We start from the raw sequence: 23614 nt of genomic DNA, 5'->3' as shown, positions 1-23614 counted from the left end.
ATTTTCCTAGACTTGCAGTAGCAGCACAGATACTGGAGGTAACCTATTCCATTTTATTACCACTTTCCTTAATAAACAGTTGAAGGTTTTGTTCATAGTTCTTGAGTTTATCTGGTATGTTTCCCACCTAGATTTCCATCTGATTGAGCTTAACTTGGTCCATATCCTAATTTTGCTGCATATTTTCCATTTTCCTTTTGAGACTCATTAACTCGTTATACTTCCATGAGTTAGCTTGCAACATGGTATCAACTTCTAGTTTTGTAGTGTGTAAAAAGGAGAGCATAGTATTCCTATGAGGTGAGTCATTTTATCCTTCTCCACATCTTCTCTGATAGGAGAAACAACCTTTTCAGTCTATTCCTCCTCCCTCATATTTACAGGGTCCTCCTTAGCCTGCTCCATCGCCTCTTTATCATCCCTTACTTCTTTCAAATGCTCACTCTAGTTTCCCTCATCACCAACATTACCCATCTTTGTATTCTCCTCACTATTCTCTTCCTCATCCTCCTCACTTTTTTCCTTGCTATCTAGGTAGCCTTCCAAATTGGAACTAAAATCTCCCTCATTCATGGTTTCCTCTTCCTCTAGGTTTTTCTCCTCCTTATTTTTTGAATTCTTAGATTCAATGGCCTCTTCCACATTATGTTGAGGAGATTGTTGGGTTTCATGTTTTAGACTTCTCCTCTTACCCTTAATAGTCTCATCACCCTTACTCTTCCTAAAGTAGGTTTTAGTGGCAAAACCCTTCTTTTTATCTAACAAGAGAGAAGACACAATAGCCATATTTTTATAGTGACCCTCTATAAGAAGAATCAACCCTTCATGCACTATAGGACGTGACTCTTTTTCCTATGAGCTTGCAAACTTTAAAGAAGAGAGAATCTCAAATAAAAAGGAAAAGAAAGTCTATCCTTATGCCTAAAATGATTAAGGAAGACAAAGTGAAACATATGCACTCATTTATTTCTACCATCAAGGATAAAATACTCATGAGTGCATGAAAGCACATCCTGCCATATGGTCTTTATCTTGTCTAGTTCATAGAAATCCCCATTTTTCTCCAAGTTTTTCTCCTCTACTTCCATTTGGGAAATTTCTTGAACACAACATATGAAATGCTCATTTTTTTGCTGAACTTAATGCCTTCCATAGGTAAGCCCATTATCTTTGCTATCAATTTCTCTATCAATTACATAGTGACGCCATGCAGAGAAACCCTATCCTCTATCCAATCTTTGAAGAGGGCCATGGTAACATGAGGTTTAAACCCATGAAGATGCTCCAGGACATTAGTCACCTGCCCCTTTTGCAGAATCTTCTATACATCCTCTTTATCTTTCCATGCCTTGCAATTTGGGGGTTCTTGTCTTTGTGGCTCTCCTCCCATTTCCAAAGAATTCAAAATGTTATACCAAACCAAATTTAGTAGAAGGCAAGAAGTAGAAGAGTTAAACATATACAATTTATTCATCAAAAAAATTAAAACCAACTTTGTGCTTGGTACATGCATTTCCAGGATTGCAATCATATAAATGTACTTCCTCGAGGAAGGAACACTGACAAATGTAGGCCCACTTCCAAAAATCATTAATTTGCTAATCTTAGCAAATCTTTCCCACCATCGCATGAGTAGAAACATAATTAATGAGGGCTTTGAGATACACATTTTTCTTGAGGTCACCATTCCACGTCATCTTATATCCCATTTGGACTGCATAGTTGGCAACCTAGTCAACCACCCCATACCTTTGTAGTAAGTGTGGGATATAATCACTTTTTCAAATTTATTTATTAAAGTTTTAATCTCCATAACACTTTCCTCAGTTGACCAAGTGATTGAATTTTTATTATTAAGCATATTTATAATATTTAATGAGCCACCTTCCAACCAGAGGTGAGGACAACCAATTTTAGCTACTAAACTTATAGTATATAGAGAAACAATAGCCTCTGCTATGTGGCTGTTTGAGTTACCAATAGGAATTGCAATGACATCAATTATATTACCTGTATGATCTCTTAAGACTCCTCCACACCCTGCTTTGCCCAGATTACCCTTAGAAGCACCATCAAAGTTTCCTTTGATCCATCCAATAGGAGGAGCCTTCCATTTGGTAGTAAATCTTGGAATATCTATTTTCAAATGAGAACCTTGTGATCGCATCAGAGTATCAACTTGAAACTTTTTATCACTTTTCCTCTAAGACTTGAAATTTTCCTTTATGGCTCTAACAATATTTTGTCCAAGAACCCATATGGAAATTCTTTGTTTCTAAAGATTCTATTATTTATTTATTTCCAGATGCTCCACTAGAGATGGGCAAGAGTAATTTTCCATAGAAAATCCACATCAGGATCCGTAGAAGGATACCTCCAACTTTTAAAACAAAGTTCAACAATATTTTGATGGACCCAAGTTATATTCTAGTAGATGAGAACAACATTCCACACTTTTTGACTATAAGAGCAATTCAAGAACAAGTGATTTCTGTCTTCAAATCCATCTTTACATAAAGTACATCTGTTTACTACATTAATACCTCTTTTTTGTAGGTTATCTTGAGTGAGGATTTTTTTTAAAGAAATATCCAATAGAAGATGTTTATTTTAGGTATGAGACCCTTTATCCAGGCTTGAGACCATAAAGGTTGAATACCTTTCTCATTAGAAGTAAACAAAGAAGATACTTTAAACTGACCACTAGGATCAGCATTCCATATCATCTCATCATCATGGTTAGGATATAGAGAAAAAGCATTCAAACTTAATTGTATATTATTAAAACCTTGGTCAACATCAATCAAGTTCACCCATGTATTGTCATGCTAGTAATGTCCCACTAAAGTACCATACCTTTGCTTACATCTATCTACTTGAGTGGTTTCTTGAAACTCATCAATCAGAGGATGATCCAGTAACCAAACATCTTCTCAAAATCTCACTTTTGGCTTGTTTCCAATTTTCCAAGAATAACCCTTGCCTAGAATGTTCTTTGTTCCCTAAACAACTCCCCATTTAGTAGATGGAAAAAGTACATTAAGAGATGAAAGGAAATCAACTAAAGAATTAACATTAAAAAGGTATTTATGTTTCCATATAGTAATCCATTCCTTATCATCATGATAAGTTCTCTAGCCTTGTTTTGCCAGAAGACTTCTGTTCATACTTCTTATAGACCTGATTCCCAATCCACCATCTCTGATAGGCTTACAGATTTGATCCCATGTAATTAGAGTCATTCTCTTCTTTTCCTTAGTACTAATCCATAAAAAATTCCTCTAAATTTTATCAATAGTATCTACAAATTTCACTAGAATTCTAAAAAGATGCTTTGAAGATAGGCTTTAAGAAGAGTAATTTTACCTGCTTGACTCAAAAGATTTCCTTTCTAGCCTAGCAACTTCTTATTAAATTTCTTAATGAGATCTTCCTAGAGGGAATCAAGAACCTTCAGACCATGAGGAAGACCCAAATAAATAGAGGGAAAAGAACCTATTGAGAACCCTAGAATTCTAGCAATTTTGTTCTATCTGAGGATAGGGGTATTAATAAAAAACACAACATTTTTATTCCAATTTATCAATTGACCCGAGGTAGAAGAGTACAAATTAAGGGCTTGCTTGAGGTTTCTGGCTTCATTAACTATAGATTTACCCATGAAAATGGTATCATTAACAAACTGATCATGAGAACAAATAAGGGGTTGAGAAGAAGGTTGCAGACCTTTAATAACTCATTTTTGAACCAAATCCCCCACATATCTCCCCAGAAAATTAGCCATAATAAGAAAGAGTATGGGGGATAAGGGTTCTCCCTATCTTAGACCTCTAGAAGGATTAAAAAAATGAGAAGAACTTCCATTGACCAGGACAACTATGGATTAAGTTGAGACCATTTGATAAATAGCTCCAACAACCTTATGATCAAAACCAAAGGCTTGTAAAATTTTAGCAAGGAAGACCCATTCAAATCTATCATAGGATTTAGCAATATCAACTTTCATAATAAACCCCTGATTATTAGAAGAAAAAAAAGAGTGAATATTCTCATGAGCCACAATAACTGAATTAAGAATTTGTCTTCCTATAATGAAGCCATTTTGTTAAACAACAATAAGAGATGGAAGCACAAGGAGCAACCTAGAAGTAAGGACTTTTGAAATAATCTTGTAGAAGGAATTACAAAGACTAATTAGTCTAAACTGGTTTGGAGAATCAGCCCCAATCTTTTTGGGAATTAGACAAAGGGTTGTGGAGTTTATTTCCTTTAGCATTTGTTTTGCTCCAAAAAATTCCTTCATAGCATCACACACATCTTTTCCAACTAGTTTCCATGACTTCTAGAAAAAGAACATGGGAAATCCATTTGGACCAGGAATTTGTCTCCTCCTAAGGAACACATAGCTTTAAAGATTTCTTCTTCCTTGGGAATAGATCCTAACAACTTATTATTTTCCTTTGTAACTAAAGGTGGGATCACCTCTAGAAGATCACCCCGGTGAAGAGGATTAATGTTAGAATCAATAGTCATTAAAGAAGATAAAAAGGATACCATTTCTTCCATAATTTCCTTGTCCTCAGAAATCTTCAAATCTCCCTTTTTAAGGTATGAAATACAAGTTTTGTCTTTGTGCTTTAGAGTAGAAAGATGGAAAAATCTTGTATTTTTATCTCCTTCATTCAGCCATATCAATCTAGATCTTTGCCTCCAATAGATTTCCTCTTTAGTGATAATATCATGATATTGGGCCACTTTTTCATTTTCTTTAATAACAAGGTTAGGAGTATATCCTTCCTTCTATATGTTGTCCTTAATGGTTTGAAGTTCTTCCTTTATACCTGCTTTATTCACAAAAATGTTACCAAAACAATTTTTGTTCCATATTTTAAACTTCTTTTAAACATTTCTAAGCTTAGAGGCTACTCTATAAAGAGTAGTACCTTCAACCTCTATGTTCCACCATTCAACTAGTTTACTTTCAAACTGTGGGTGTTGCATCCACATTTTTTCAAATTTGAAAGGGAAATTTTTCTTAATATTAATCTTTGTAGCAGTAAAAATTAGAGGGAAATGATCTGACCCAATTTTATGAAAAGCTTCCAGCTTACAAATAAACTCTTTAGTCCAATCAGGTGAGATAAGAGCTCTAGCAAGATGAGCCTAAATATAATCATTTCCAATTCTCTTATTGCTCTAGGTAAACTAAATTCCATGAAGATCCATATCCATTAAACCTTCTTTATTAATAAAATCCATGAGATCCAATTTTCCTTTTAATTGACTCACATTTCCTCCTTTTTTTTCGTGTTCATAAAGAGGAACATTAAAGTCTCCTATAATGATCCATTGCCCAAAATAGTCATTACTTTTTATATGTGAGAGAGTATCCCAAACCTTTTTCCTAAGGTTCTTAGTATTGGAAGCATACATATTGACAATATACCACTCCTTATTGTGATCAATACTAGTAATTGTAACCACCATTAGATGTTTACTAGCATTCAAAATAGTTCCTGAGTAATAATTCTTCTTCTTCCATAACATCAAGGTTCCCCCTGAAGCTCCTTTTGAATTTCTAGCTTTTAAACAATAATCTTTAAAAGATTTAATTTGTTCAACTTTCACTTTTTCCATTTTATTTTCTTGCAAAAGAAGAAAATCCAGCTTCTTCTCTCTAACAAAATCCTAACAACATCAAGTTTATGGATACTGTACAATCCCCTAATATTCTAGGTAATAATTTTCATTTCTAATTTTTAGGGGTAAAATCTAGAATAGTTGCTTGTCTACCATCAACAATATTCTACATGCTTTCCATTTCTCTAGTTTTCCTAGAGGATCTTCTTCCAGGTTTATCTAAAGTACCAACATCTGGTTTTACCTTATCTTGCTGGTCCACTTTACTACTTCTTGTCTCCACTCCCTTGGGGGCTATATTGCTCTTCTTTTCAGCTTTTTTTTTTGATTTACTTTATGTTTTGGATCCTTCCCTTCCTCCTTTTTTTCTTCAATATCAAGATCATTCCTAAAGGGAACAATATCTTTACAATTGGGCATCCCCTAAGGCGTTGAGTTAGATTTTTTATAATTAGTCACAAGGGTATTTTGGGATTCTCCCTTCTCCATCAGATTTTCTGAATTGGACTAGATTTCCCCTTCCTCTAGAACATCCATCTCAATTAGATCTTCTCATCTTTCATCCATCTTTTGATAAATAACCATTTGTTTTGTTAAATCCATCATATCTTCTATATTCTACTTAGGCATCATAGAATCCCCTTTTTTTCAATATTCTCACTTTCTTTTACAGTCACTTCATCTTGAGAAACCAAATCCAATTTTTCTTGCTTCTCTTTGTGAGAAACTTTAGGTTTCCACACTTTCATCTTCTTCACTTCCTTTTCAATGTTTGGATGATTCTTACTTTTATTAGGATAGTTTTTGACCAAATGACCTTGTTTTTTACAGGCATAGTAGGAATTTGGAAGATCTTCATAAACAATTTCCTATATTCTTTTTCCTAACTTTGAGATCAATTCCACCTTTTTTGGAAGATGACTCAAATTTTCCACTTTAACATATAGTCTTGCACTTTGAAGTTTAGATATTGAAGCCGTTGCATTATCCAAAGCCACTAGTTCACTAAATGAACTAGTGATTCCTTTAAAAATATCTTCATGCCAAAATTCTAAAGGAAGGCTAGGAGGTCTTGCTCGAATAAAAATGGTTAAGAAAAAAGCATCAGATAGATCCATATTTGGCTCCCATTTTTTAATAGTGAGAGAGCTTTTTCCAAATGACCATGGGCCTCCACATAGAACCATATTCATGTCTTCCTTACAATTGAAAATAAAAGAGAAGAATCCATTCGACATAGGAGCTATATCAACATCACCGAAGTTTAACCCATTTCCATTTAATCATTTTTTTCAAAGAATCTAAATCTGGTCTAGCCCCCAAAAATTTATCCATAAGAGTTAACTCCATGAAAGACACAAAAAAATAAACTATAGGATCTGGGATAAAGATTTGAAACTCACCTTTCTCTTAATAGGATTTAGAGGTCATCAATAGGAAGGATGATTTTCCACCAGGTTTTCTGCCAAACAAGGAAGACCATGTCCTTTGATTCAAAAACCCTAACTTTGACCTTTCCAAATTCTTCTCAATATTAGTCTCCACATTATCCAAAGGATTCTTTTCCTTTTCTAATACCTACCCATGCACATGAAATGTAGAAGAAGAATCCAAGTAGGGATCCTAGACCCCACAACTAGTGGTACTTGCTTCAAACATAGTCTTTCTAGATTTCACATTATTCAAAAAAATGCTTTTTGTCCCATTAGCTTTTGCCAGATTCTTCTCTATACACCCTACTATTCCTCTAGAATTAGTACCTCCTACCAAGTTCTCCCCTACCAGTTTCCTGCCTAGCTAAGAACCAACCAATTCAAAAATGTTGAGAGTGTCCATACTTGCTTCATTAATTTTTTCAGAAAAAAATGATTTGAAAGATAGTATTATTGTCATATAGCTTGATGATTTGATAGTCTTTTCTAAGAAGAGAAAAGATCATATTAGAAATCTAGAAAGGGTGTTGAAAATATGTAAAGATCATGGTGTCTCATTGAATCCAAAGAAGTTAGTATTTTGTGTGACAGAAGGCAAGTTTCTTGGTCATTCTGTATCTTAGGAAGGAGTGAAGATATATCCAAATTGAGCTAAAGCCATCTAGAAATTAGGTTTTCCATTTAGTAAAATTGGGGTAAAATCCTTCTTTGGCCAGGTAAATTTCTTGAGGAGATTTCTGTCTAAATTATTTAAAATAGTTAAATGTATAGTTGGTATGATGAAAGGAAATAAAACTTTCAAATGTAGTGATGTTGGGAAAAAGGCTTTTGAACATATCAAGGGTGCCATTGCCAAAGTCCCTATGCTTTTCCATCTTGACTACATTAAAGAGTTCATCATTTATTGTTATGCCTCAGAACATACAATGTCAGCTATATTGATGCAAGAAAACAAAGAAATATGAAGAATCAAAAATTGAAATACTCACAAATGGAAAAACATGCACATGTAGTGGTGAGAGCCCTTTAAAAATTTAGGTTTTACATGTTGCATTCTCATTTAATGATACATGTGCTAGATCCTATTGTGAAAAGTATTTTGACACAAAAAGAAGTTATTTTTAATAATAGAGGAGTTTGGATAGAAAAAAGTCAAAGAATATGATATAGAAATTAAGGCAACAAAACTTGTAAGAGGTAATGCACTCTATAAAGACTTGGTAGAGGATCAATAATGCAAAGAAGAAGATACTCCAAAAGTTCTTATGGTAAGTCTTCAGGATCCTCTATTCTCAAACATTGCTTATTTTCTGAGATATGGTGAATGCCTTGATAGATTCACTACTAAGAAAAGAAGAGATCTAAAAACAAAATCCTTGAAGTATGTAATTCATGATGATGTCTTCTAACAAGTAAACTTGTTGACATCTTTTCATAATAAGGCATGTGGAGAACACCTCTTCTATTGTCACTACATTTAAAATTTTGAGGCAATGCTATTATTTTCCTGACATGTTTAAAGACACATATAAGTGGGTGGCTAATTGTGAGAAATGCATGATATTTACTAGTAAACCTCAATTTTCTACCTTACCTCTTAGACGAGTGATAATTGAAGCTCCTTTTCATCATTGGGGTTTAGATTTTATAGGCCCAATCAATCCTCCTTCCAGTCAAGGAAACTCTTACATGCTAACTACCATAGACTATTTTAATAAATGGGTTGAATCAAAGCCAATGAAGAAGACTTCATCAGAAGTAGTATGTGAATTTCTCAAAGAGCATATATTGATCAAGTTTGGAGTTCCTATGAAGTTGATAATGGATAATGCATCTTATTTTTCCTCTTCAAAGATTATTGAATTTTGCTATGATAATGGTATTCAAGTTGGGAATTACTTTAACTATTTCCCTCAAGGAAATGGGCAGCCTAAGTCTAGTAATATGAATCAAATTAATATTTTGAACAAATTGGTCTCAAAAAATCAAAAAGTTGGCATAAGCAGATTCATGATGCTTTATGAGCTAATAGAACCACACCTAAAAGAGCTATAGGTATCTCACCTTTTGAATTAGTCTATAGAGTGGAAGTTAATTTATCATTTCCTTTAGAGCTTGCTACATGTAAACTAAAGAATTTTCTTGAAGAGGATGTTTTCAAAGATGGATTAGAGAAAAAGATCTTGTACCTTACCAAACTACAAGAAGAAAGGGGTGAGATGGTTGATAAAATCACTAAACATCAAGGAAGAGTAAAAAAGTTGTTTGATAGAAGAGAAAGACCTAGAAAATTAATGGAAAACAATTTGGTGTTACTATGGGATAAGAGACATGAGCCAAGAGGTATGCATTCTAAGATTCAATTTTTATGGAAAGGGTCATTTTAGATTAGACAAGTGAATCAGAATAATTATTTCATGTTGGCATATCCCATTGGAGAAACCCTACCATGTTCTTATAATGGGAAGGATTTGAAGTTGTATCAAATGCAAAATTGGAAGTAGGTAACCCCTACATAGTAGCTAGGTAGGTAGGTTTTTCTTTTATGCAGTTTCCTTTAGCTTAGTTTCTTGCTTCCCTAGGTAGTTTTTTGTTTTTTTCCTAGTTTAGTCTATTCTTTTTGTGTGGTACTAGAGATTGCAAGAGTTCTTTCAATCATTATCATGCTTAAATCCCTAGATAGAGCCAATTATTGCCCAATTTTTAGTTAATATATTTTTTCTTTAGGGTTTTGAGTCAAGTCAAGTGTCAATGTCTTGAGTCTTAGTCTATATTTCCCATAGGATGGCCTTTCTTTTCATCATTCCTTTGAGATAACTTGATGCACTAGATCATATGAGAAATGCACCGATCCAATGGCTAGATTATTAGGTTTTGGAGGGTTTGTTATGCATTTTCCTAATGAGAATAAGGTTTGGATATCTTAATGATCCATATTTCTTTATTCTTAATCATGTTGGAGACAAAGATTCATACTATGTTGTAGTTTTCATGAAAGACATTGCAAATGACCAAGATAAAATGTAGGAGAAGTAAATAAATTATCAGAAATGGTGAAAGAACCTACTTAAAGGTCTCTATCTAAAGGATGGATATATTGAAAAGAGATCACCAACATATTTAGAGAAAATGGTAGTGAAGAACATCAAAGATTGAGGCTAAAAGATGATACAGAGATTGTGAGAACAAGCCAGAAATAATATCAGTTGAATTTGATTTAGAAATGGTGAAGAAAATGGTCAAAGGTGGTGAAAAATAAGTTGAAATTGAATTGACAATCTAAAACAAATCTGAATGTCCATGTCATTGTGTTGAATAGTCAAGTAGCCTTAGACATAAGACCTTTTCCAAAGTCGTCAGATCTTAAAGGATCTACACTCGTCATTATGTCACTATAAAGAGTTATGTGAAGAATAACCAAAGAAACATAATGATAGCATGACACATGGAATAGGTGGGACCTCCTTTCAATCATGCACAATAATTAAGAAACACAATGAACATCAGTGATCTCAAGATAGATCTACAGTTGTCACTTTGTCATTATGAAAAGATAGGGATGTTTTAATCATGACAACATAGCAACAGAGTAGTGTGTGTTCCTATGGGCCATTTTTTTTGGATGGTATAGTTTTAGAGAAGGCCACAAGTATCTTTATTTAATTGGTTCTATATGAGATAGAATTAGGGTTATGAAGAGATTCTTTTCACCATCGGTCTCTAGTTCAATCTACTCTTGTTGTTGTGTCACTATGGAAAGTTGCTTGATTATTAATTATAGAGACATAATGAAAATTCAACACATGTCCTAATGGGCTCATTATATTCCATAAAGTTCCACAAAGAAAAGTATTCCAACATCAAATTCTCTAAGTAATGAAATAATGCCACATGTTTTCCATGATGTGCATAGCTAGAAAATGGACCCACAATGTAGAGGAAAATAGAGACCTAACATTTTTTATCACCATTGTCAGATCAAAGAGAGATCTATGCTTGTTGTTATGTCACTATAGAAATTTTCCTGAACGTTAATTATAGCAACATAATAATGATTTGACATGTATATAGAAGGGACCCATAGAAGAAAGTAAAAAGGAAGAAGTAAAAGGGGTTGTAAATATTTAATCTAAACTGTTGATTTGAGATCAACAATAGAAATTTAAAACTACAATGATTGTTATAATATAAATTATACAAACTTGGTGCCAAACAATAGAATATGAAGAATCGAAGATTTTTATAGGATTTTTTGAAGTTGCAAGAAGATAAATAGTCATCGTATGTTTTTAGGAGTACCATGGATCTGATCATCAATAAAAAAAATGCCACATGTTCATATCATTGGATAATTTCATATTTTATTCTCTTTTCTATTTTGTGAATATTGCTTTGTTGAACTGAGGGATGACAAAAAACTATAAATGTAATCTCATTTGACAATACAAAGGTTGAAAAACTTGATGGTGAATTGGTCTGTAATTCCATTTGCCCTATTTTCTTGTCATTTTTTGTGGCCCATGCATAGAGTAGTTTTGCATTAAGAGTTGAAAGGAAATCATGTATAATTCTTTGAATAATCATATGAATTCCATTTCACTTTGATGTTTGTAGTATAGTGATTCTATTTACTTTCTTCATGTATGATTTTGTTTCTTCTCTTGTTAGTTTCATAACATTTTAGATAGTTTCATTGGGAAATGAAAGATAAATATGTATGGATCTATTAGTTATTAGTTGGATTCCATTTCATTCAAGACTGATAGTGAAAGAAATTTCATTTACCCTCATGTGTATATCTTCTTCATTTCTCCTCTGTATTTAGATGATTAATCTGTATTTAGAATAGAAATTAGGGTTAGAAATATCAAGATAATCTACTATAGTCATTCCATTGAGTGTGATAGGTTATTCAAATCCATCTCACCTAAAATTTTTGTGTCTACAAACAATTTGGTTATCCTTTACTGCTCTTAGGTTAAGATCTTATAATGTCAAAACTTTTGATCTCTTAAAAACATATTCATTACATATCATTGCAAGTCATAGGGAGTTGTACCTAATAATTCAGAGGGTAGTGATAGAATACATACACTGACCAATTTTTCAATTAAAATCCTTTTGTCTCTTAAAATTTTGGGTATTAAAGAGTTAGGTTATAAAATCTAATAAGAGGACAAACTGTTAACCAACATACTTTTGGTACAACACATGGACTCAAACTCTCTCGAATCAACCCCTTCTGTAATAACTCATGAACTTATCTATTAAACTCTTCACTTTTTGCTAGTGTCATTCTATGTGCTTCCTTGTTTGGAGAACTAGCTCCTATAATCAAATCCATCTGGTGACTGATCTTCCTCACAGGGGGTAATCCATCAGGTACATTATCTAACACAGTATCAAGAATCTCTCCCATCAAATCTACAACTTCTATAGGTACCTCCTCTACTTCTTCTTTACCATCTTTTGGAATTCTAGAAAAACACATATTCTCATGCTTCATACCTTGGAGAAAATCCTTTCCATCAACAAAACATATTCTAGCAGCACTACGTACCTTTTCTTCTTTCTCCTTCAATGGCTTCAACTTATATTTCACTCCATCCTTTGTTAGAGTGTGGGTATTTTATCACTCATCATGTACATGCTTGTCAAACTGTTATGACCTACCCAACAACATATAACATGTATCTAGAGGTATGATATCACACATCACCCTCATCATAGTAGCTTCCAATCTTGAACTTCATTAAGCATTGCTCACTAACCATGACCTTGTGGTCATCTTGCACCTAGAAAATACAGTATGGATGCGAGTTTTTTTGTCTCTTCAACTTCAACTTTGTGACCATATTTTCTAATACTATATTTTCATTACTTCCACTATCAATGATCACATCACAACATTTATCTTCACATTTGCACCTTGTGCAAAATAAGCTCCTTCTTTCATCCGATTCATTATCACCACTCAGTAGGACTCTTTTATTAACTATGACTTCTCTTTTAACATCTTTAGAATGCACTAATTTGACATCTTCATCAATATGTGCAACTTTGGCATAGCCTTTTGTTCTTTGATCTATCCTTCCTCAGCACCTGGAACATTTAAATTCTCTATGCCCTTCCTCTTCATAGTGAAAAATATTTTCCATGGAAACCTACTCTTCTAGATCCTTGTCCTCTTCTTCTTCCTCTTCCTCTCTAATCTTTCTTATTCTGATCATGGAAATGGTTTGAATTTTTTCCCCTTTGGTTCTATTTACTACTTCTAGCCTTGTCCTTATTTTTGGCCTCCATAAGATCATCTGCCAAATCTTCCACTGTGACCTCTACCACTATTTTTGTTATCAATATTTTTTCTCAACTTCTCCTCAACTCTTAGGGAAAAATGGTACACCTTCTTAATACTAGTCATCTAAACTAGACTTAGATCTTCCTAAGTTTTTTTCCTTAACCCATTAAGATACTAGGCATATTTCTCCTTATCACATTCCACATGGCCAGTTCTAATAAGAACTCAGTAGAGCTCTTCAATATACTCTTGAATAGATATTCCCATTTTTTCCAACCCTTGGTATCATGGCCATTTATTTTACATGGCAAAACACGGCTATTTTTTTTTTTTAAATTGGAATATTTATGTTCTTACATTAGGGTTTAGTTGACATGAAGTTTTATATATTATGGTTCATACTAGCATTATGTTGGAGTCATCCATATTGATTATTAGTTGCAACTTAGTGTGCATGAGTACTAGGGGTGTGAGTTACAATGGTAAGTTGAGCATTGTCTACTGTTACCTAAGGTTCACCACCATACTAAAATTCCCTTAACATCCACTATATCCAAATTGTAGAGAAGGAAGTTGGTAAATTCCTTTCAAACAATTTCTATAGGCGAGGATCATTCATATTGTTAGATGCTTACTATAGAGGATATATGTATTGTTTAAATTTATTTATTTATTATTCCAATTATTATATTTAAACACCTATATTTTTATTTATTTTTAATTGTTAACAATATCATTCTTAATATAAAAATTCAATTTACTACATTTGAGATTTTTGTACAAGAACAAATCAATTACTATTATTATTATTATTATAAAAAAGGTAAATATACATTTATATTTAAAATTTCCCAGACATCTATAATCAAGGGAAATTAAGTCAAGTATGTCTAATAAAATGTATAAATGTATACATATTATCCCCTTAATTTCTTTTAATATGCAAAAATCCTGATACCAACAGTTAAACTATAATCCTAATTATTCAATCCTTAAACTCAAGTTTTACAATGAATAAACTAAATCTAAATCAATCCCTTAATATATATTTATTCTTTTATATTAAAAAAAAACAAAATATATTAAAAAAATATCTAATCTATACTACCTAAACAACTTCTTGATGATTATTTAAACACTATATTTCCTTCTTTTAAAATAAAGAACATCTCTAAATACTATCATCTTAAGAAAATCAAAGAATAAAGAAAATTACTTAATACTAAACTTATTTAAACATATACCAATTACCTATACCTTTACCCACTACCTACCATAACCCCCATATCTTTAGCACTTAATGCACAATCAAGATTCATATGTTGACTTTGCTGCAAGTGAGTCTCCCTTCCACCATGCGTGAGAGAGTGGAGAAATCAATTATCTTTCCCCCCCCATGCCTAGGACTAGGTGCCTAGAAGGAGGAATGGCACGTCAAAACATTAATGGGAAAGTGCTTATTATTTTTTTTTTGAAAATTTAAACTATCATCTTGCTGCCCGCGTATTCGCGGGCGATGTCTACGTAGCAAAATATTTGTACCAGATGTGACAGTTTTTTAAATTTATTAATTATTTTAAAAATTATAGAATCACTGTTTTGTTACTTTTAAATTAATTAATAAATTTTAAAAAATTTCACATCTGGTGCATTCTTTCTGCTATTTAGCCATGGGCCCGCATATTGAGGGTACAGACATATAAGAGGAGAAGGAGGGTGGTTGAAAAGGGCAACGTCTATACAGCCACGAAAATGCACTTCCATACGAAGGAGAGGACTTGTTAATTTTTTAAAAAGTTAGAAAAAGCAATGTGAAGGAAGTGCATTTTCGTGGCTGTATAGCCACGGGCGTTGAAAAGACCACCCCTCCACCATATTTAATGCACCTCCTATTTTGGGCGGCTAGAGACTTAATAAGGACTTAGGGAGGAAGTTTAGTTTTGTTGATTTTTTTAACATTTGTTGCCTCTCCACTTTACAAGTCGATAGGTAAGGGTAAGTGGAGATATGACCCGTCCCCACCTTAGGCTTTTTTATTTTATTTTAAAGAAAAGATAATCTTAACAACCATAATTGTCCTTGGTCGCCTTGCAAGGAAAAGGGGTGTTTAGTTAATATTTATTTATATAACTCATATTATGAAGATATCTTATAGAGTTATAAGTGTGACTTATTGTGTATATATATTTTTAAAGTAGTATTTGGAGAATTAATGCTAACATGTACTCTTAATTTTAAATATTTTAATGTCTGTAACTAGAAGGAGATTATTTTTTCTGTTGCCCATACATTTTCTAGAAAGTTTTATTCATCTACAGGTTCACAATGAAGTTTAACAATTTCCTCTTGAAACTAGTTTTCTCCATACATTCCACCCTTTAATATAAATTGGAGATGCACTATGTGTTACAAATTCCTATTCTAATAATTGATTTAACCTGAAACAACTATCATTTTGCAACAAATCTAACTGTGAAAGGAATTCAAGAAATCTTTGAACTAATATTACATTGCATACTATATTTAGGGTGCTTAAATGTCATCCATTACCATAATTTAAGTTGTCTACATATTCATTATTATCAATTGCATTTCTTACAACTGGTTGCTTTCCAATACTGAACATCAATCAACTAATTTATCCTCATGCAATAGAAAAGATAAAGATATCAAGGAGACCATGTTCATTTCATTCTTATTGGTATATCAAGACACACAAAATTCTTCCTTCACCACGTTCCAAATTAAGTATAAATAAGACAACATAAATAGAACAAAATCTCTCCTACATGTTCTTTTCAAACTGCATTCGACATTATTTCAAGCATGGCAAGGGTGGTGGAATGACTATTTCAATCTATACACAATGGAAGGACCTGTTGAAAACATACATTATTCAAATCTCTTTCTTCCTATGGTCATATGAATTGGAACAATCACCACACTCTTACAATACAAATTGCTTAACATAACATGTGGAGATCATCTTTCCATAACCAACACAATAACAAGAAGTCTTTTCCTATACAAGGAATAATCTACATAACACCAAGCCTCCAAGTTCTTCAAATGAATACCTGCACAAGAGAGACAAATTGGAAACCATGGAGGCTCACCTCCCAACCTAGGCCTTAAGGAGGCCACCCACAGAGCTTGGGAAACAAGGCATAAACGGTTGCATTCTACACATTCACATGCCATGCATAATCACAACAAAATGACATATTTAACATAATACATTTTCAACACATCCCATCCCAAGGCTTACACAAAGATTCAACAAATGAATCAAGTATAGGGTGAAGGTGGGCTCTCACCATGAGGAGGATTTACAAAGCTTCCATTCACAATATACACATCTTCTCAATATCAACATGCCCTTTTAGGGCAAACAATATCTTCCCTTCCACACACCTCCTTATATGTCCCAAAATGCACGTAAGCAAGATGAACACATTCCATTGAACATATACAATCATCTCCACACATGGGAGTGTTCCTCAACTACATGTGTGAGCCCAACTAACCCCTTCACCCAAGCATCTCTTCCCTCCCAAGGGTGAGTGATGCTTCACACCCATTTCAAAAAACACATAGCATGAAAACAAAGCAAGATCAAAAAAGATTTACACAAAACTTCTCACATGCAACACACAAACAAGATCTTTACCCACAAACACAACTACAATACACCAAAATCTCATAATGAAATGAAGAACACCATATTTATTCTACATGCAAATTGAAGAACATGATGGATCATGGGTACCAACCTCCCTCCAAGCAAAGGCAATGAATAGTTGTAGCTCCTTCCTTTTCCTTCAAATCCTAGTTGTCTCTAAAGATAGAGAGTGGCCAAGTGAGTTCCCAATCTAGCCATGCCTCTATATAACCCTCTCATTTTCGGATTCAGTAAAGAATACAATTTTTTTAAGGTCTCCTAGGCCTACTAGGCACCCTAGAGGTCATTATTAGTCCCCTAACCTATAGTACTAACATGGGTAGGGTTTATTTTTGTCTCAAACTTACCTTAAAGTTACTTTATGACCCTCCAAAAGCTAGGTAATTCAAATTCCAAATTTTCCCATGGTGATAACCTTGTTCTTTTTACTAACTTAGGGCAATAAACCAAATTTCTCAATTAAGGCATTAACTTGGAATAAGGTGGCCACATGATCCATTATCAATAACAAAACATGTCATTTCACATGATGAGCACAAATGTCAAGTGACACACACAAAATGCACTAAACATCACACATGGAACATTCAAAATCTACACATGAAACACATACTACACACATACATCTCATGTTTACGAAATAAGCACATCACAATGAGGTTTACGAATCTTACAAAGATTCACCTTGGTAGAGTCATTTAAACATGTGTCTATACCTTGTTTCCCCATTAAATTCCATGGTTCCTCTTTTTGCACATCAAACTCGAGCCTCGGTAGTCCAAGGAGTCAAATAAGCATGTACAACATAAATGCAAATAATAATAATTAAATATCCTTTCTTAATCATTCAATTATTCCTCTCGAAATGTTAAGATATCGAAATCTGCATGTCATAAGCATCATAATCAAATTAATATCCATCTATACATTAAAAATCTTTAGAACAATTTAACATTTTGCATTGCATCAAAATCTACTAATATCATGTCATAAAGCTGCATCCATATGTGTTCTTACATTTCTTACACAATTACAGTTTCTTAGTGCATATATCAATGTGAAACACTACTGAAGTATCAAATCAATAAATAAAGAAAATCCACTATCCATCTAAGTCTCAATAACTATCAAAATATCTAAGTCTCGAATGTCAAAATGTAAATACAATATCCATGCTATGTCAGGCCGGGGTGAGGCCTCACACTTGGATTTTCTTCAATAGATCAAGCTCATAATCCACAGGAATGAATTGTTGCTTCATTTTAGCTATCATTCAATCCCATCTAGTGACTTTTGTCCTTCCCTCTTCTATTTGGCTCCAATTGGATCTCTTGCCACCATAACTTGGTGTGACCCTTTAGTTTATCCTTTGCAAACTTGACCCTATCCAAATCTTCAATATCTTCATATTCAAAATACTCCTCCAATTCATTGATCCAATTGATCAATTCCTCTAGGTTAAGGTTTCTTGAAAATGTGGAAACATCAAATTTAAGTATTTTTCTAATCTTAGAAATGTCTTTGAAAAGGTTTTCCTCTTTTGGGTTCAAAACTTCAACTTCTACTGCTTGATCCACATTTCCTTCCTCTCTTGCATTCTCACTTTCATCATCTCCTATGGTAAGATTCATTCCTCTATGCATTTTTTCTTGCAATGCTTGTTGTTGCCTTTGGAGGGCTCTAAAACCCTCAAGTGTAATACCTATGACTCTTCCACCATGCTCTCTTTGTGGAGGCATCTTCGCACTTCTACTAAAACCCTAGTGAAAACTACCCCACAATTAGCAATTTGTCCATATGCTCAGCCCAAACCATGGTCTTAGTGTGAACTATCTCATAGTCAATGATTTTTCCACACACCTATGAACCCCAACTCTGATACCACTTGATGAAGGGTGCTCCCCTTAATACCATAAACACATTAAAAAATAATGAAACAATAATAGTTTGCGAGAAACAAATATGGGCTTCTTATTATCATTGCAAATACAAAATTATAGTATTCAAAATTACAATATACTAACCTAAATTGGTCCCTTCATTACAATAATTTGCAAGACAAAGATGCAAACTATCACCCAAAGTTCTCTTAGACAATGTTTGAGCATTTCTTAAATAGGCAATTTTATGTCACCTTGGAAGGTTCTAGACACTCAAACTTAATACCTAGGGCCGAAAGACCCTAAGAATACATATAAAGTTGGCCAAATACATTTTTGACATTTATTTTGGAAGTTTTCATTGGCCCAAGTTTGGAAGTCCATAACTCTCAAACCATTGTTGTGATTGACTATTATAACCACTTTTCTAAAATCTTAGCTTTTGATCTACAAGCTTGGATTGGTGCAAGTGCCCATCCATCAAGTTTTTGGGCCTCATCTAGGCACTTTTAGGCCTTCAACTATGAGCCTAAAGTTTATATACCAAAATTGCAAATCAAAAATTCACATTAAATCCATGATTAATCATGATATGACAATGAGCCTCAGCTAGTAGACTAATATATCAAAGATGAACATCCACCTCTAAAATGAGGACATTCCAAGCTCATATGATTGACTTACTAAATAGTAAGCCTCCACAAACAACAACTCTACATTAAGACAACCCTTATTCAAACAACTAAAATGAAATATTTTTGGTTGATGCAAGATTACTCTTACACCCAGGATGCTCTTTCATCAATTATGATTTTTTTCTATTACTGAAACTATTTAAAGGGGTTGTAGCATAATTGAACATAACTAATTCACCCCCCTATTAGTTATCTAACAAAAAGTATAATTTTACTTACAATATTTTCTAAAATAGGATGGAAACTCCTAGGTGTCTACAATAGAAACTATGATGTAATTCATTACCCTAAGTAAGATTAATTAAAGTTTATTTGTAAATATCTATTTATACCAAAAAAGTTATTATGATCTTAAAAATAAATTAGGAATTATGAAAGAACAAAGGGTAGGATGTGTTTCTATGAGAGCACGTAACTAGGGGAAAATCAAAAGGTTATTATAGAAACACAGCTAATGGACATTTTTTCTTAGGAAAATTTATATTAAATTTTGGTTAAACCTAAAATTTAGTATGCAAAGAGACCTAGTTAATTGCCAAATAACCTAAAATTGCAAAATAAGATAGAAAAATTGTAAGCCCCTACAATTGTTGTGTTATCAACTATAATGACATTATTGATAGCAATAAAATAGAAGAAAATATTTCAAATGACCAAAGTTACCAAAAATCATCTAACAAACCTTGAAAACTAAATGCCCATAAATAAATTAAAAACATTTTGATTAAAATGAAATTCCTCATAGAAAACTATGATGCGAATAATATGTTTTTTCAAATGCCATACACCTATACCATTTATATTTTCTAATTATCATTTCTTAAAACCATATAAATGATACAAAAGTCAATTAGTAATGGTTATATGGTTTATGTAATGAATTTGATCCAGAGATTAACTCAATGGAGTAAAGTTGATCTAGGTGTTGCTACAAAAAGGTCATCCAAAACCATGTGTTAAACCTATATTAGAAGGGAAATTGGTCATCCAACTAGATGGCAATCATTAAAACCTCTTTATCTTATTCCAAAATAAAATTTAAATGAATAAAATATTATATAAATAGAACACATTATTTAGGATTGTCCCTTGCTAACATAGGGAATTGTAACCAATAATTTTTAAATAAAATGGGTTTATTCAACTTTTTTGGGTTGAACTAGGCTTAAGTCTTGAGGATCACCTATGTAAAGGGAGAATCCAATGTCATTTAAGCATGCTTTATTGATCAAGTACACTATTGTAGAATACATCTAGGCTTGGAACAATAAATTTTGGTATGTACAAAGCAATATGAACCCCTAACATTGAGAATTGACTTGTTGAAAACAATATCATGTGATATTAATAATAATGAAACATTTAATTCTTATTGTTTTATATCAAAAAACAAGGAAAGTAATGATTTCATGAAGCTTGAAGAACTATATTATAGAGGCAATAGAGGAGTAGAGGTCATTGGGTGAGAGGGACTAATTTAACAACCTACAACACATCAAAATGACCCTGAATGATTAGTGTCATTTATACCTACAAAGGAAAAGTTGATATATGACATTAAATAACCATATCTATTATATAAATCAATAGAAGTTTGGGCCCACAAAGCCAAAGATAGAAGATTGGAGTAGTTGGTAGAGATTTCAGTATCCAGACATGACTACTAATTATTATGTGGTTAATCATATTATCAAGGAAAAAAGGTAAAACATCAAGAACATTTTTAATGAACCTAAACTATTGTACTATGTCTCCATCCTAATAGAAAACATTTCTAAAGTCACCATAGAACATTCATCTCCAAAAAAATCTATATGAAATTCCAAATGTGATCGATAAAAAGTTGGGCTTATTATAAGTTGTGGAAAAGTTAAAATTGAAACCTCTCCAAAAATATTTCCAAGCTTCATTTGAATGTTACATACATATATTGGGTCAAATCTTAGCTATCTAATTTATGTTTAAAATAAATCATAGAAAATATCTATATGATATTGATTATCATTATTTAAAATATATTTGAGTATTCCAAAGAATTGATTAGCATTTTTTATTTGTACTAAAGATAAATGACCTTCTAGTTTATAGGGTCAATTGATGAGACAAAGAGAACAAAACTAACAATTACAGAAGAAGGGTAACAATATGTGTGACAAAAATGATAACCCCATGAAAGAAAATTTTAAGAAATCTAAGGAGTTTCATGTTAATGTCAAATTATATAAGGGTAACGTTACAATTTTTGAGAGGACTCAATCAACAACAATATTATGAAAAGTCTACAAATACCAAGCGTAAAAATAGTAATGTTATTGGGAAAAATCTATTATAGTAGGAGGAAGATTATTAACCAATAAAATTTCATTTAGATCCAAGTTCTTAACAAGAAAAGATGGAGATGAAGCTCAACCCAATGAAGCAAATAAAATGGACCAAATTCATGAAAATACCATGCCCTAAGTGAAGTAGTTGCTAGCTTTTGCAGTATATGATATTAATCAAGAAGTTCTTCATATTATCAAGCTAGAATTCATAATTATCAAATTATAATCAAAACCTATCTTGGATCATGTTCCTAGGTTTAAAAATTATTTGGATCTATGTTTCTTGAACTATGATTTTTTCTCTCTCAAATAGTGTTCTCTTATACGTTCTTGGATATGATCATGGAATTTGGTTTTATAATGGATACATTCATCTTGTAATCTTTTGTGACACACATAACTATGTTAGTGGGGAATTTAAGGATAAAAATATGAAACCATAAGTTTCCAAACGGTTTATGTCATGAGTTCCTTATGGTTTAGCACAACACTTTTTTTTGTATTACATTTCTTGTTCTTGGGGAATGTTATGGATCTTGGGGCTAATTTGTATATCATAATGCCTATATATGAAATGTAATAGACCTCTAATAGAAGTGGTAATCTATACATAGTAAGACATATAAGGAAGATTGGAATAGGGAGGTGGGCCTTACATTAAAATAGTAGGTGTAGGCATTTATTCCATCAGTTTCTAGATCAGATCAACTAGATGTTCTAGCATAGGTGGCCCTCTTTTCTATTAACCATACTAGTAGCTGGGTGTACAATAATGAGAGGAAGGGGCGAAGGTAGGTGGAAACACTATTGTCTAGATGTGGGGAAGCAATCCATCTAATGGGATTATTTAGACTTACCCATAAATAATAGGGAAAGGAAAGAAAACCCTAAAATTTTATGGGTGATTCATGATAACTTTCTTAAGTTTCATGAGAAATTAGACATATTGGGCTAAAATGTATGAAGACATGTGTACCTTCAACCAAATACAATCTGATTTATATTGAACAAAGAAGGATTAAACATTATTCTCTCTTTTATCCTTCTTATTTTCATGGTGTTTACTCTTGGTGCATGCTTGGAAAGATCTCATTCATGTCTCCCCATCTATAGTTACATTTGGTGGTATTATAGTAGGTTTGTGTTATTGATAAATTTAGTTGTTGAATTAGAAGTTGCAAAGCCATAGTTTATTTGTTGTAGGGTGGAAGAATTGAGATTCAACCTAAAAAGTTTAAAGGGTATAAAAATTATTCATGGAAAGAGAGATGCAAATCTTGTAGTTATGGATATGCTGAGAAAAATTACAGCTAGACTTGAAGCAATAGAAATTGTCCAAATAAGAGGAAGACATATAAAATATGTGAGTGGTGAAGAGATTGGGTAAGTAGTTGTAGGAGATGTTGAACCTATACTTGAACAAGGGGATGAAATAGTTTTAAGAGCCTTGACTAGAGTTAATGTAAGACCACATTTCAAATTACTTGATTATGATGCTAAGCTAGATTTGAATGAGTTGCTTGATTGGATCACTAAGATGGAAAAGTATTTCAATTATTGAAGTTCAATTGCATAAGAAGTTAAAAATTACTACTACTAATTTGAAAGGAAATATATCATTATGGTGGGAGCTTTTGCAAATGGATAGAAAATGGCGAGGGA

Source organism: Cupressus sempervirens, chromosome 9, assembly GCF_028749045.1.
Source record: "Cupressus sempervirens isolate cs-2001-9-10 chromosome 9, ASM2874904v1, whole genome shotgun sequence".
Lineage (NCBI taxonomy): Eukaryota > Viridiplantae > Streptophyta > Pinopsida > Cupressales > Cupressaceae > Cupressus > Cupressus sempervirens.
Note: the sequence above shows the minus strand (reverse complement) of the source record.